The sequence below is a fragment of the Schistocerca piceifrons genome, chromosome X (genome assembly GCF_021461385.2).
Source record: "Schistocerca piceifrons isolate TAMUIC-IGC-003096 chromosome X, iqSchPice1.1, whole genome shotgun sequence".
NCBI lineage: Eukaryota > Metazoa > Arthropoda > Insecta > Orthoptera > Acrididae > Schistocerca > Schistocerca piceifrons.
In genome coordinates this window covers 814861491-814877361 of record NC_060149.1, presented here as the reverse complement: position 1 = coordinate 814877361, position 15871 = coordinate 814861491, and positions in this window count along the sequence as shown.

Sequence of the window (15871 nt, the reverse complement as noted above, 5' to 3'; positions counted from 1 at the left end):
CTAACATTACTGAATTTTTCACGCATTGGCAATAATTTCTCTGTAAACCACGTATAACGGATCATTTTTCCGAAAATGTCGCTTGCAGTTGATTATGAATCAAACGACAGTGCAGGAATTTCACCAAAAACAATTTCAAATCATTTTCTCGTTCCATTATTTAATTATTTATGTTTTTTAAATTCATCCACCAGACAGACAATTGGTAGGTGAATAAAGGTAACGTTATTTCAATATGCACTGAAAAACATTCTTGTAGTAATCTTCTACGGACATGGGTAGACAAATGAAAGACAGAAACAGGAATAAAAGCAATAATCGGGTTTTGAATACGGGGAGCAAAACTTTGCCACCTCTTTCGTCGAACTTATCATGCGCTAACAGGCACACAGAGAACTGTTACCGTCGTTTTCTCAGAAATGGTCGCACATCTACGGATAAGACGACACACATGTTCGCTTATTTTGAATCCTCTTTCACTGAGCGACGTTCCTGTGCAATCGGTTAAAGACACTTGCCGTGTTCTCCTCGTGAGTTGACTCGATGGAGTACTGAAACGTGTGTGAACGGTTCTGCGGCAACAGTTAAACACCTTCTGCGTAGCACTGCACTGGTGGCATGCGTACCATTGCATCGGCTTCCACTGTCCAGGAACCACTAAAGTCGAAATGCGTCCTCTCACTGGTTATAAAATCGTTCGCGGACGAGGGACTTGTGACGTCACTGCGTGGAATTCCACGTTTCAAAACAATGGGAAACGTGAAAGGAAGAATCTGCCATGCCGGATTATCGCCTCGTGGAGAGGAACGTGGCCAATACATGCAGCATCGGTGTTACGTCACAAGCACAACTTCGAAGTATGAAGTCATACGAAATTAAATTCTGTGTTTAGTGATAGGAATATAACCTGTTTCAAAACACCAGGACACTAACATGCTGCCAGCCGCGGTGGCCGAGCGATTCTAGGCGCTTCAGTCCGGAACCGTGCGACTGCTACGGTCGCAGGTTCGAATCCTGCCTCGCACATGGTTGTGTGTGATGTCTTTAGGTTAGTTAGGTTTAAGAAGTTCTAAGTTCTGGGAGACTGATGACGTCAGATGTTCAGTCCCATAGTGCTCAGAGCCATTTGAACCATTTGAACTAACGTGCTTTCGTAAACGCGTTGGTTTAGTTCGGTTTGTTATAATAAAGTGAAAGGAAACTACACATCGATACTTAAAAGGCATTTCGTATTTGATAATTTTCGTGTTATAACTTGCACGCTATGAAGGTATACCTTTTCAGAGCTACGACACGATAATGATTTATCAAAAGCGCGTCGATGTTGGTACAGTTTCTCATAGTTAAATATCAAATAATGGCATCTGCAGTTACAGTCTTTATATATTGTTTACCATGTAACTTAGGCGATGCTGTCATGCTGAAGCTGTAGCGTAGTTGATAGCGTATTCGGATCTGGCTATTTAAAATTTTTTTCACCTTTTTTTTCTACAAGGTTTAATTTAATATAAGTATTATCAGGAATAACCTATGTCATTTATTATAAATAACATATTTGCTGCGATTCTTGTTGCATAGACCAACGACTGGACTGTTTCCACAGTGGTCAGAAATCTTGACGTGACTGCCAGTCTATATCAGGAAATAAACACAAGTTTCACACCGGATGTTTTTACTTTTATTTAACTTTATGTAAAAAATGTAAACCTATCTTTTCCTATTATGGATTGCCTCATGTTTGCAATTTGCTCGGAAATATGTTTTTCAACGATGCTGAGTAACTCCTTCCATTCGAATAAAATTACGAGACGAATCTCTATCTTCAAACATACGTGATGAAGTATGTTACTTGAGAGGGATGGTAGCCAGAACAACATGAAGAATATGAATATTACGCCTGCGCAGTCAGACGTCAGACGCTATACTTCGACTAGATTCAGTTTGAAACCGAAAATGTCACAGAGATTCAATTCAGTTAACGAATAACTTCCACTGGGAGGTATCCAAATTTGTTTAGCAGCATATGCAGTGTTCCTCTGGCAGCAGTTCACTGTTCAAGCCATCGAAGAGTCCAGAATGTTGCTCGCGATTTTCTCCGCCCATCTTCATCTACCGCTAACGTAGTTAACGCAGCTATTACACGCGCGTCCATTTTAGTAAATATATAGGGTGATTAGCGCGCCGGATGCAGCCAACTGGACAGCGGCCAGTGGCGTGCTGAGAAGCAAATTTTAGCGTTTTCTGATGAGTTCCGCTTCCTCTCGTTGTGCAGTGATGGCGGGGCCAACGAGATATACAGACCCGGCAACGAATTTGCGACGTCACACTGATCGGCTTGTTCGCCACACTTCGCGAACGCTCGGCTCCGTACAGGGCCTACGGGAAATCAATATTTAAGTGGAAAGGTAGACACTAAAGGTCTTGACTTTGTCGTGTGCCATCGAGAAATTGCACGCATTCAAATACGCAGTCAAGAACTATCCAATTCGTTTGAAATAGTCACTCGCTCCCCGCCGTAGATGCCTGCTGTGACCGGCAGTCTCACGTGCTGTGACGAACGAGACACGGCCTATCTTTCTCGTGGGCCTCGAGTAATGGCAGCATACGTGTTAGACGCTATCGAGGTGACAGGTATCGGGCAGATTGCATTGTTCAGCGGCTTAGCTGACAAACCTCTATTCTAAGATTTGGGGCCCCTTGGCTACAACATGAGATCTAGCCTCACGCACAGAGGGCAATCTGCACAGCAACTGTTACATCAGGGACGTCTTAGAGCCTGTGGCAATTTCATGAGAACAGTGCCCGAACACACGTGGCGAGGAATGTGCAAGCGGCCTTCTCTGGCCTGCACTCTCGTCTGGTATGTCACATTTGGAACAGGTCTGGTACATTGTTGGTCGGCAACTTGCTCATTTCGGTCCTCCTACAACCACTACTACGTAGACGTGACTGCAAACCACATAGCAATGTGTTCCCCAGCAGGCGGTCTTTGATTCCATCATACGACGTCTAGAGGCTCTAATTGAAGCATTTGGTGACTTCACGCTGCGCTGAATTCTTACGGTCAAAATGCGAGTCCAGAGGCAAGTTAGAGTTTAGCGTCCCGTCGACAACGAGGTCATTAGAGACGGAGCACAAGTTCGGATCACGAAGAAATAGGTAAGGAAACCGGCAGTGCTCTTTCAAAGGAGCTATTCCAGCATACGCCTTAGCTGATTTAGGAAAATCACGGAAAATCTAAAGCTGGATGGCCGGATGGGGATTTGAGCTGTCGTCCTTCCAAATGCGAGTCCAGTGAGCTGACCATCCCGCGACGCCGCTCCCTGCTGCAGGTAAGCTTTGTAATTCTAATCATTTGTGTACTGACATATTCCTAATCTTTGGAAAAAATTTCACTGTAGTTTCTCTTTCTTGGTGATGCAATTTTCGCAAACAGTAGTGTAGATTTGATAGCCTCTTACGGCTGCCATGTCGTCCAGATCTTAAGCGTTCACAAAAGTGAAACACCTAGCAGGAGGGGAGGAAACGAAGTGAAACTTCACACTTTACGGATTGACAGGGTAAGTGATGTTATTTCAGTGACTGCAAAATCGAGTCAGCTAACTTGGTTATGATGATGATGATCACTTTGTGGGGCGCTCAACTGCGCGGTTATCAGCGCCCGCACAAATTCTCAAACTTTGCTCAGGCCAATCTCGCCACTTTCATGAATGATGATGAAATGATGAGGACAACAAAACCATCCAGTCATCTCGAGGCAGGTGAATATCCCTGACCCCGCCGGGAATCGAACCCGGGGCCCCGTGCTAGGGGAGTGAAAACGCAACTGCGAGACCACCAGCTGCGGACGCAACTTCGTTATGTTAGCCCGCTTATCGGTATGATTATTCACATGCTCTGACCTGGATACATGCTACGATTCAGTTGGGAAGGGTGTCAAAACCGTTGTATCCTCTCCTGAGGCAAAGTAGCTCACAACTGTTGTAGCTCGTCCTTGATATCCTGGATACAGGCAGTGTGACGAAGCTGACGTCCGGGCTGGGATCTAGTGATTTTCATGCCCACCGGCGTACCTCAACATCATGTAGACAGTTCATTAACACACGTACCATGTCTAGACAGACACTGTCCAACTGAAAAACGGCACCACGATTCTGCCACATGAGAATTAACACTCGAGGACGCAGGATGTCCGTGCCCCGCCGTTGTGCCGTCAGAGTTCCCTAAATCATTACAACCGCGATCTGAAGTCATTCTCGGTCATCCGTGATAGTTGGTTGGTTGATTTGAGGGAGGGATCAAACAGCGAAGTCATCGGTCCCATCAGATTAGAGAAAGATGCGGAAGGAAATCGGCCGTGCCCTTTCGAAGCAACCATCCCGGCATTTGCCTGAAGCGACTTCGACAAAACACGGAAAACCTAAACCAGGATGGCCGGCCACGGCATTGAACTGTCGTCCTCCCGAATGTGAGTCCAGCGTGCTGACCACTGCGCCCCTCTCTCGGCCATCCGGTTTAGTGCGGACCCGCGATTCGTTAAAAAACACAGTGCGACGCCATACGGCCGGCCGGTGTGGCCGTGCGGTTAAAGGCGCTTCAGTCTGGAACCGCGTGACCGCTACGGTCGCAGGTTCGAATCCTGCCTCGGGCATGGATGTGTGTGATGTCCTTAGGTTAGTTAGGTTTAATTAGTTCTAAGTTCTAGGCGACTGATGACCTCAGAAGTTAAGTCGCATAGTGCTCAGAGCCATTTGAACCATTTTTGACGCCATTCATCAAAACTCCATGCTTCATTCCCACGGCACCACTCCAAACGCAGTCTTTTGTACTGTGATGTTAACGCTAGCCTCCGCATGGGTTGGAAACTGCATAGTGTAGCTGTTGCTAAGCGATGACACAGACCGGTGCAGGACGTCCACTACTCGTTCAAATCAAATGGCTCTGAGCACTATGGGACTCAACATGGGTCATCAGTCCCCTAGAACTTAGAACTACTTAAACCTAACTAACCTAAGGACATCACACACATCCATGCCCGAGGCAGGATTCGGACCTGCGACCGTAGCAGTGCCGCGGTTCCAGACTGAAGTGCCTAGGACCGCTCGGCCACCGCGGCCGGCCACTATTCGTTGTCGGATGCCAAGCGCACATGTGAATGCATTACGACGTACTTGGTGCATAATGCGACGACCTAACTTCGATCAGAACCTTCTTGACGAGAATACCTGCCATCAGGTTTCCGTCCGCTGCTCGCTGTTAGTGTGTGGAACGGTTGAGAAAAGGATTGAAAGTGGTTCGGTGAGTCCTCTGCCAGGCACTAACACTATGTGATCAAAACTCACCGAGGAGAGGTATCGATGTCGGTCGGTAAGGCCTGGCACGAGTCGGCGTTCCAAAACATCCAAAAAGTGTTCTATAGGATTCAGGTCAGGACTCTGTGCAGGCCAGTCCATTACAGGGATGTTACTGTCGTGTAACCACTCCGTCACACGCCGTGCACTATGAACAGGTGCCCGATCGTGTTGAAAGAAGGTACTTAAAACATCAAAGTAGGCCTGTGCTGTTACAGTGCCACGCAAAAAAAAACAAGGGGTGCAAGCCCCCTAAATGGAAAACACGACCACTCCATAACAGCACCGCCTCCGAATTTTACTGTAGTCATTACACACGCTGGTAGGCGACGTTCGCCGGGCATTCGCCATACCCACACCCTGCCATCGGATCACCACATGTGTACCGTGATTCGTCATTCCACACAACGTTTTTCCACTGTTCAATCGTCCAATGTTTACGCTCCTTACAAGAAGCGAGAGGTCGTTTGTCGTTTACCGGCGTGATGTGTGGCATATGAGCAGCGCCTCGACCATGAAATCAAAGTTTTCTCACCTTCTGCCTAACTGTCACAGTACTTGCAGTGGGTCCTGATGCAGTTTGGAATTCTCGTGCGATGGTCTGGATAGATTTCAGCCTATTACACATTACCACCCTCTTCAACTGTCAGCGGTCTCTGTCAGTCAACAGGCGAGGTCAGCGTGTAGGCTTTTGTACTGTATGTGTCTCTTCACGTTTCAACTTCACTATCACATCGGAAACAGTGGACCTAGGGGGGTTTTGGAGTGTGGAAATCTCGCGTACAGACTATGACACAAGTAACACCCAATCACATGACCACGTTCGAAGTCCGTGTGTTCCGCAGAGCACCTCATTCTGCTCTCTCACCATGTCTAATGACTACTGAGGTCGCTGATATGGAGTACCTGGCAGTAGGTGTCAGCACAATGCACCTAACTTGAAAAAACGTATGTTTATGGGGGTTTCCGGATACTTTTGACCACAGAGTATAAGTGTGAAATGCAGAGTGATCATATAAACGTAGAACAGCGGATTACTGTCGCATCGAATATCCCACGTTCTATTTGACCAGCCAGCTAAATGGGGACCCACAATGAGGGCTCTTTCAAACTCTGACAGTTGCTGATAACGCAGTCTCACCCGAGTACGCGGTGTCTCTGTGTCCTTCACCGTGATCGCTCGTCATCTGGCGCTGTTCACGACATCTCGTATACCTTGACAGGCCTGGTAACAACACTAATGTAATATGATGGCCGTTCTTCCTAGCACCGACAATTTGCTTATTCCGTTGCAGTAATTATTTTTTCGTATATGTAAACGCTAAATTTCGTCAGAAATACAAATATGCACAGAGACCATCACCAATCCTAGTTTGAGGGCTGCGACTGGATTTGCCAGTTGTTGGCTGCAAGTTGACGTTAAAGTGATTAAATACGCGCATTTAGAGCGCAATGGATGTTCGTTTTCAATGAATAAGAGGTCTTATTGTATACTTACAACTGTTGACATTGATAAGAGTCATAAATGTACACTGGAGACATTCTCATTGGAAAAAATTCACAAATAACTACCAAGAAAAATATCAACGAACATAATTTGCATGCCTGTGGATCATCTTTCGTCTGTCAAACTGCTACGATTTGCTGAGAGAGGTCGCATATGAGCAAACTCGTACAGACAGAACCCATAAAACATTATGTCCTATTGATTGCATACAGATTATCAGATGATTTGCCAAAAGGTCTATAAACACAGGTACAATGAATCATTGCAGAACGGATTTATTTCGAACACGTAATTTCACTTTTTCCGTCAGAAAGCATTCACTGGAGTTACATGTGTGCAAGGTCAGTGCTGACGATGTTCTTTGTCACCTGGGAACGTCATAGATGGATATTCTATCGCTGTTGTGGTACGACTATGAAATTAAATTACGTGGAACGTCTAACTACACAGTTATACGGTCTACTGTTCAAACTAATCACCGGACATCCTTGTCAGATGTTGAAAAATAAAAAAAAAAATAAATAACTAAAAATCTTCCGTTCCTGCGGTGCTACAGTAGTCAGTAATAGAAACATCTGTCGAGAGGGCAGAAGATCGACTATATTTCCCCTACCTTAATTCTTCCACGAAGTCAATGATCACAACAATTAATGCGAGATCTCACAAAGAAGGATGGAAAAAACATTGCAATTGATATGCATAAAAATTGAAACAATTTTATTGTATTATGTCATGTTTCGTGATGTGACACTGAAATGGGTGTGTGGAGTTCTGACGGAATCCTGGAGACCTGCTTTTATTTCGGTCTTTTGCGGTCACTATGGGTGAAGTGTTGCTCTAGGGTACTTTTCCTGGGTCGCTCTCAGAATGCTGCTTTTGGTATTGGCAAAATGAATGCGTCGTCTTAGCCGGAACACGCTTCCATATAACGCATGTGTTGAAAAACTTTCTCTGAGCAGGTTATGCTGTTTTGTGGAACACGAAATTTCATTTCCATTATTTCTGCAGAGAAAGTTTTCCATTACACCGTGGTAACTTTCTATATTTAACTCTCCTCTTGCGTTTGTTCAACGAATATGATAAAAGAGCCTTTTAATATAGCCTCTGCAAAATTGTGTTGTTTCAGAGACGTCAGTTAAACATCAGATTCCATTAGATAACTCTTTTTAATCTGCTTGCGGTTACACATTACTTAGTTTGCATTTTTATAGAACGTTTTTGCCATTTTCTCATTCGTTGATGCTGTAAGTCATGTCCGAGTCGTAGCGCTTAAGGCAATCGTTTTAGAGAAACTTAGCATCCGGGTTCGAGTCCGTTTCAGCACAAATTGTCACTCGTCGCCGTTGCATTCAATGCAATGCCCACATACACCTGAGATCTGAAAATTCCTCTTATATTTTACACTATATTTGTCCGTTATTTTATGGAGTATTGGTGCGCAGTGTGGGATCCTTACCATATATGACTGACGGAGGATATCGAAAACGTTCAAAGAAAAGCAGGTCGACTTATATTATCGCGAAAAAGGGAAGAGTGTGTCACGGATGTCATACGCGAGTTGCTGTGGTAATCGTTAAAAAGATGCGTTTCTCGTCGTGGCGGGATAATTTCACGTAACTGAATGCATCAGGTCTATCCTTCGAATACGAAAAGATTGTAGTGGCGCCGGCGTACATAGACAGGAAAGGTCCTCGTAATGAAATAAAAGAAATGGGAGCTCGCATGGAAAGGTTTAGGTGCTCGTTTTACCTGCGCGCTTTTGGAGAGTGGAAAAATAGAGAAATAGTCTGAAGTTGGCTCCATGAACTCTCTGCCAGGCACTTAAGTGTGATTTGCAGAGGAATGATGTAGATATAGGTTATTATCCAAGCCTGATATATTCCTTGAGAGATTGTATGTTTGAATTTTCCCCATGCAAGTTAGCACACGTGCATAGAAAGAAGTGGATGTTTAATATTAATCTGTATTTGGAAGAAATGTCTGTTATAACTCCTGCGACAGCTTTCTAAATTGCTATTCTCTTAGAGGGAAAATTTACATTAGTATAGTGCCAGCAGATACTTCTTGAATAATGCCGCGAAATGCCTAGTAACTGTACTTAAATCGTTCTTATGACAGTGATGGCTCAAATGATTCAAATGGCTCTGAGCACTATAGGACTTAACAGCTGAGATCATCAGTCCCCTAGAACTTAAAACTACTTAAACCTAACTAACCTAAGGACATCACACACATCCATGCCCGAGGCAGGATTCGAACCTGCGACCGTAACAGCAGCGCGGTTCCGTACTAAAGCGCCTAGAACAGCGCGGCCACCGGCGGCAGTGATGGCTGTGGAAATAATCCACCTACACCACCTCTGCAGCATTTTGCGAACAAAACCTTTTTTTGTTCTTGGAGATCTCCCTTCGTTCATCATTATTCCAAAAAAGTCCTCTCTGTACCTCTTTTCTGTATTCTAACCATATTTCTTTCAAAATAATTATGGCTCATTGTACAATACTCATTTTGGCCCAAATCGTTTTCATATAACTTCTCAATGCATTTCTTCCAATTTATCACAACTCGTTCTCACATATAGCCTACCCCATCTTAAGCTAACTTAAATCTACTGAGCTCAGATGCTAAACTAAGGGACGAGGCAATGCAGCAGCACAAAACAATTAACACAAACATCAATGACAAAAAAAAATACAAATTGGCAAAGTAAGCAACAATATTACAACTAATATAAGGCACTGTGCAGCAAACAAGAAAAATAAATCAGTAGTAAAACTGGCTTAACAGAGTAATGTAAAGTGAAATTTAGTAGCACTATGCCTGGCAAACAGCCGCAGCATATGTAATAACTTATATCTAAACATGACATAGCTCAAGCAAAAAAAATATTACACTAAAGATGGCCTTGTCTGATACCTATGTCACATCTTAATGTCTATGTAATTAAAGTGGTGCACCACAACAACTTATTGTAAAAAAAGAATATTACCATGTACTTGAAAAGAAAATTATGTATGCAGTTACTGTTACTAGTCCCCTCTTATTGTTCTTTCCTTTCCAAGTGCTCCTTTTTTGAAGAATGTGCATCACAAAATTATTATTTAATAGATCTGTTGACAGAAAGTGTTCACATTAGCAAATGCATTTTATTTTATTTTGTAAAACCAGTGCTGCAACACAGCTGGAAACTAGATATCAAATATGTAAGTAGGCTGTTTATGTTTTCTTATTGTCAACGTTACATAGCGCTCTGTATGAAAATCACTGGCTGTGCTGTGTGCAGTCTGTGGCTAGTTTGCATTGTTGTCTGCCATTGTAGTGTTGGGCAGCGGCAGCTGGATGTGAACAGCGCGTAGCGTTGCGCAGTTGGAGGTGAGCCGCCAGCAGTGGTGGATGTGGGGAGAGAGATGGCGGAGTTTGGAAATCTGTAAGACTGGATGTCATGATCTGTTATGTATATTATGATTTTTCAACACAATTAAGGTAAATATATTGTTTGTTCTCTACTAAAATCTTTCATTTCCTAACTATGCCTATCAGTAGTTAGTGCCTTCCGTAGTTTGAATCTTTTATTTAGCTGGCAGTAGTGGCGCTCGCTGTTTTGCAGTAGTTCGAGTAGCGAAGATTTTTGGTGAGGTACGTGATTTGTGAAAGGTATAGGTTAATGTTAGTCAGTGCCATTCTTTTGTAGGGATTTTTGAAAGTCAGATTGCGTTGCGCTAAAAATATTGTGTGTCAGGTTAAGCACAGTCCTGTATAATTGTACAAAGGGGACGTTTCAAACGGTAGATACAGAGCGCGAGCAAAATCTATGAATGTAGAGTGCGCCACCTCTCTTCGCGCCATCATGACCTAATCCAGCCAATCGGATGTCGTTCTGGGATACAAAAGAACGATCTTGCTCGCTCATGACGGTCAGTTTTAGTTCCCGACGAAGATGAGGGACATCAACCGAATTCGATGCGGCAAGTGAACTGACAAAAGTTTTGTGGAAGATGTCTGATTGTTTGTAGAGGAATGGTAGTCCTTTCTTCCACAACAGAGAGGCCAGTAACGTTATATGCTGGGGTTAGAAGCGAAGGTGACGTTTGTAACCCTTCCTACAGATGTTCCACTGAGTTCAGGTCGATACTTGGGGCAGTCCAGTCCATTTCAGGAACGTTATTGCTCACAAATCACTTCTTCACAGACGCTACTTTACGGCAGGCTCCATTATGATACTGATACCATCTGTCATCGTCTAGCCGCCTGGTTTAATCCGTCTTGTCACGGTCCGCGCGGCTCCCCCCGTTGGAGGTTCGAGTCCTCCCTCGGCCATGGGTGTGTGTGTTGTCCGTAGCGTAAATTAAAGTTGGATTAAGTAGTGTGTCAGCTTAGGGACCGATGAACTAAGCAGTTTGGTCCCATAAGATCTTACGCCAAATTTACAAATTGACATAGTCTCCGAACTGTTCCTCTACTGTACGCAGCACACAATGTTGTAGAATGTGTTCATGTCCTTCCCCATTTAGCGTTGTCGTGGAAGCGATGAAGGGACCATACCCTAACCACAAGAAACACCGCCATAACATTACACTACCTTCACCGTACTTCAATATTGGCACCATACATGACTGCAGGTACCGTTCTCAAGGGCATTCGCCAAACCCCAATCCTCCTATGGGATTTCCACAGTGTATAGCGTAATTCATCCCTCCAAATCACTCGCTTTCTGTCATCCACTGTCCAGTGGTGTCCTTTTTTACACCACTTCAAACGTCGCTTAGCACTGATTACAAAATGTGTGGCTAAGAGGCGCTGTTCGCCCATTGAACCCTATTCTTTTTAACTCTGTAAGCTAATTCCTTATGCTAGGTGGCAGCACTTCGGATCTAACGAGTGACTCCTTCTGCAGTGCTCGACGCTCCTTGTCTGTTAGTACGTGAGGTCTGGTTGATCTCGGTTTACCTGTGGTTGTTTCTTCGCGTTTACACCTCACAATCGCATTACCACAGTGGACTTGGGCAGCTTTAGAAGGATTTAAATGTCCCTTGTGGATTTGTTACTCAGTTGACATTCGATGAGTAGTCCAACTTCGATGTAACTGAGCTCTTCTGACTTACCTATTCTGTTATTACTGCTTCTCTATGACAACGCAATACTCCCAGCCTCATTTTATACTTGCTGATGCCTCTCGTGACATCTAGTGGTCAGTTCCACATTATGTAAGGCTGACCGGGTACTTTTTACTAGATAGTGACTTTACATGACACAATCAACCACTGAATGATACAAACAGATTAAAAAAATTCTAGAGTGTTAAATGGGTGAACATGCTCCGGAGCCATAGTTAACGATAAACTTTGGCGACTAGTGCAACATGGAAGGCATATTGTTAGTAACGTACCATCAGCGTCGATGTCGTCAGAGACAGATCACTAACTCGAATAGGAAAACACGGTGATGACAAACTGACATGGTAGCGGTTTGGTTTAAGCAAGTATACGGTCATGATCTCAATTGATTCAGGAAAACCAAAGGTAACCTAAATAACCTAATAGGAATCTGAATGCAGACCCTCACGAGCACAAGTACACTACTCTAAACACCTAATTTGGTTCACGAGATAGAAACTCCCTTTTTAGAGTACTAAACAGCCTACGTAAACATAGCGCAAAGCTGTCACATTTATAATTAATAATCGTTGGTAACAGTGACTCCGACGTTATTTTTTCGACATTTTGCAGTCCACTGAGCTCTTTACCATAATTTCGGGATGGCAGACATTGTTTTCGTGGATTGGCAAAAATTCTTCAACGAAATGCGGATCATTTCATTGTATACAGCAAAGTGCTTGTGAATGCTTCCATATGTCTGGGAATACCTAGCTTGTCGTACGCAGAACGATATGGAAAAGTCGGTTAACTGACGGAAGAAATTGCACGGCGGTTCTGGCGCGACAAATCAGAAAGGTGCGCGGTTGGCGCGTGTAGCGATGAGGAGACCGGACGCGCAATAAAGCTGCCTGAAATGAGCCCGGAGGAATCCATTGATGGCGCGAGTTCCGAGCATTCCGCTAGCTGCAAACTTTATTGGACGCCTCACGCACGCGGGCGCCCGTGGCTTGCTGCTACGCCGCTTCTCACATTACATCCTTTTTGTCTTTGGAATATAAACGTTAGACTCAAAAATTATCGCCTCTACGCGACCCGCCCTCAATCGCGTATTTATGAAATATACAGCTTTCAACAGACAGGTTAACTTTGTAACAGGAGCACTCTAAAGTTGACGGTCCACCGATAGTGCTTCGAAATCCTTAGCTTCATTCTTTTTATTCCTTTGCCAATTCACAGTTATACCCTACTGCCTACAACAATTCCTTAATTACAATGCCAGACCAGATACGTCTAGCATCTTGGCTGTAATTTTGCATTACATTAAATAATCTCCTCCATTTCAGCCATCCCACTGTGGAACAATTTATCCTGTAACTTGCGCAGTATCCAAAACCACTCTGCATTCAAGAGAGCGTCAAAAGTTTAGTATCGTCGATGTAGCTTCCATCTCGGTATACGAGAATGCAGCTGGATGACGTCGCCGACTACCGGGGATACTTCGACAGGAGCACACTCTGCCATTTTCACGGCAAAAATCGAACGCAGTTTTGACTTGAAAATGATAGGCTGCTGTACTGTCGAAATATCGGCTGTTGTCGACTACGTCACCCGGCTGGATTCCCGTAAGTTATTTAAACATTTTATATCTCGAGAGAAACTAAGGTCTCATATCCATGAATTTCTCATCCATTTCTGTATTTCTTTTCCTCGTTCCATCTCATCAACTAATCGTACCCTATTATTTTTCGCTCTTCCTTTTCTCAAACTTTCTCTCCACATGAGTCCTTTGCACTGCTGTCACACGTTTCTGTCAGATTTCACTACCCATATTCTACAACAAAATAATGAGGGAATTTGTTAAAATTCACTTTAATTACGACACAATTCGCTATCGTTATTATGAATCACTGGGGATGTCTGTCTAGACGTAAGAGAAGGCCTGAAGGCCCTAATATTGCCAGAAAAAGAGGATAAATAAACGATTAAGTAAAATCCAGCTGCAATAGATACCTTTACTAAGAACTTCAAAAAGTCCGTTAATTTTGTCTTAACAGTGGCGAAGAGGGCGACCAGGGTTCATCCCTATTCTGAGACCAGACGTTAATGGTACACTGCCCTCGGTACTAGTCAGATAACTACCTTCATGGCTAGCTTTATAGGAAACAGTCATGGGACTTCAGCTCATCAACCAACAATGCAAATAGCCTAATGAGTCTGTGTCTACAAACCTCTATGCGTAAATCCATAACATATCACACACACACTGAATAATATCTAAATGATGAAATATCCTTTAAGTTACTGTTGGAACGTGATCAGGTTTCGAGCTAAGGTGGGCTTGTTGATGCCAGCCAGCCAGCCGATTCTGGGAAGGGACAGTAGTGAACAACAGATAACAGGGTCAACGCGTATCGCCATATTATTCACTTTCTGGTGAGATACTTTACGGTAGATAGGCTTTATCGGGCCAAACTGTTATGTGCATCTTATTCTGCTTTCGATAATTCGATCATGGTGAAATAATATTTGGAGTAGTAGATTCAGGGAACTCAGGGGCTGGCTTCAGACCATGGAGTACGCTCAGCTCCTTTTATGATTGGACGTTGTAACCTACAATTTGGAAAAATGGAAGAAAACGTGTACCAAAGAAACACAACTGGTTCTACTATATCTTGATATAGGGGTAAGAAAGTGTAGAGCCATAGAAATCGAAAAGTGGGGGTATCGGAAGCGCACGAAGAAGTCAGTACGAAATAGAGTTAACATCAGAGCATACGTTTAATTACACCCAAAAAGACAAGGGAGCGTATTGGGGTGTAGAGTTTTTCATCGATAAAATTATAACGAAATTACAGGTATTGGAAGAATCTCGAGCAGAATCCATATACCTATACAAACTGTAAAAATGAATGTACGTATGTATGTATGCGTGTGTATGTATGTTCCACACCTCCTCCTAAAGCATTTGACCGATTTCTACGAAATGTGTTACGCATATCACTTACATTCTGGAAAGAAACATCGTGGGGGTAAGAACCACCCACCTACCAAAGGAGTGGTAGTGAAAAACAGGGTAGCCCACGATGCGCGAAAACCCATATTTTAATCAGCTGGTATTTGAGAAAGGGAGCACCTAGAGATTTGTAACAAACTTTAGACATAGTCTCAAACCTTTAAGAAACTCTTTCTCGCTGACATACACCAAAAAATGATGAAAGGAAGAACGTTACCGCTTACTACATTTTTACTGTTCATGCAGTAAAACTGTCGCTTGAAGCGTGACGTTTAAATTTATTACTTCTTTACTACTTACTCTATTCCCAACACATTTTTCAGACAGTAGTCAAATATAACACTGGATGTACCTGCAAAATTGTGTCATTGTACAGCAGGTAGTTCAAGAGATACGATTTCATATACATTGAGTTACCTGAAAATACAAATACGTGTGAAATGCGTTAAATATACGAGAAATATATTTGACATATGTGTATGTGGGCAAAGCCACGGATAACAAGCTCATCATTACCCCCGTAACAATATCCATCAAGTTTGGTACACACATTAGCTATAATCTGGAAAGCAATACCATAGTGGCAAGAGCCACGAGCCTCCCATTGGAGTGAGTGTAATAATGTTGAGAGAGAATGGACAGGGAGGAAATAGACAGACAATGAGGGGAAAGGAAGAGATAGGAATGGGTGGGAGTAGGAGGAGACGGACAGAGATAGGAGAGTGGGAAATAGACGGAGAGAGAGGAGAGGGGGAGATGGACAGAGAAAGGAAGGGCATGGACAAAGTCAGGGGGAGGAAGAGATAGGTAGAGAGAGGGAGAAGAGGAGATGATCAGACAGAGAGATATGAGGAAATGACACAGAAATGAAAGGGGAAGAGATGAACAGAGAGAGGGGGTAGGA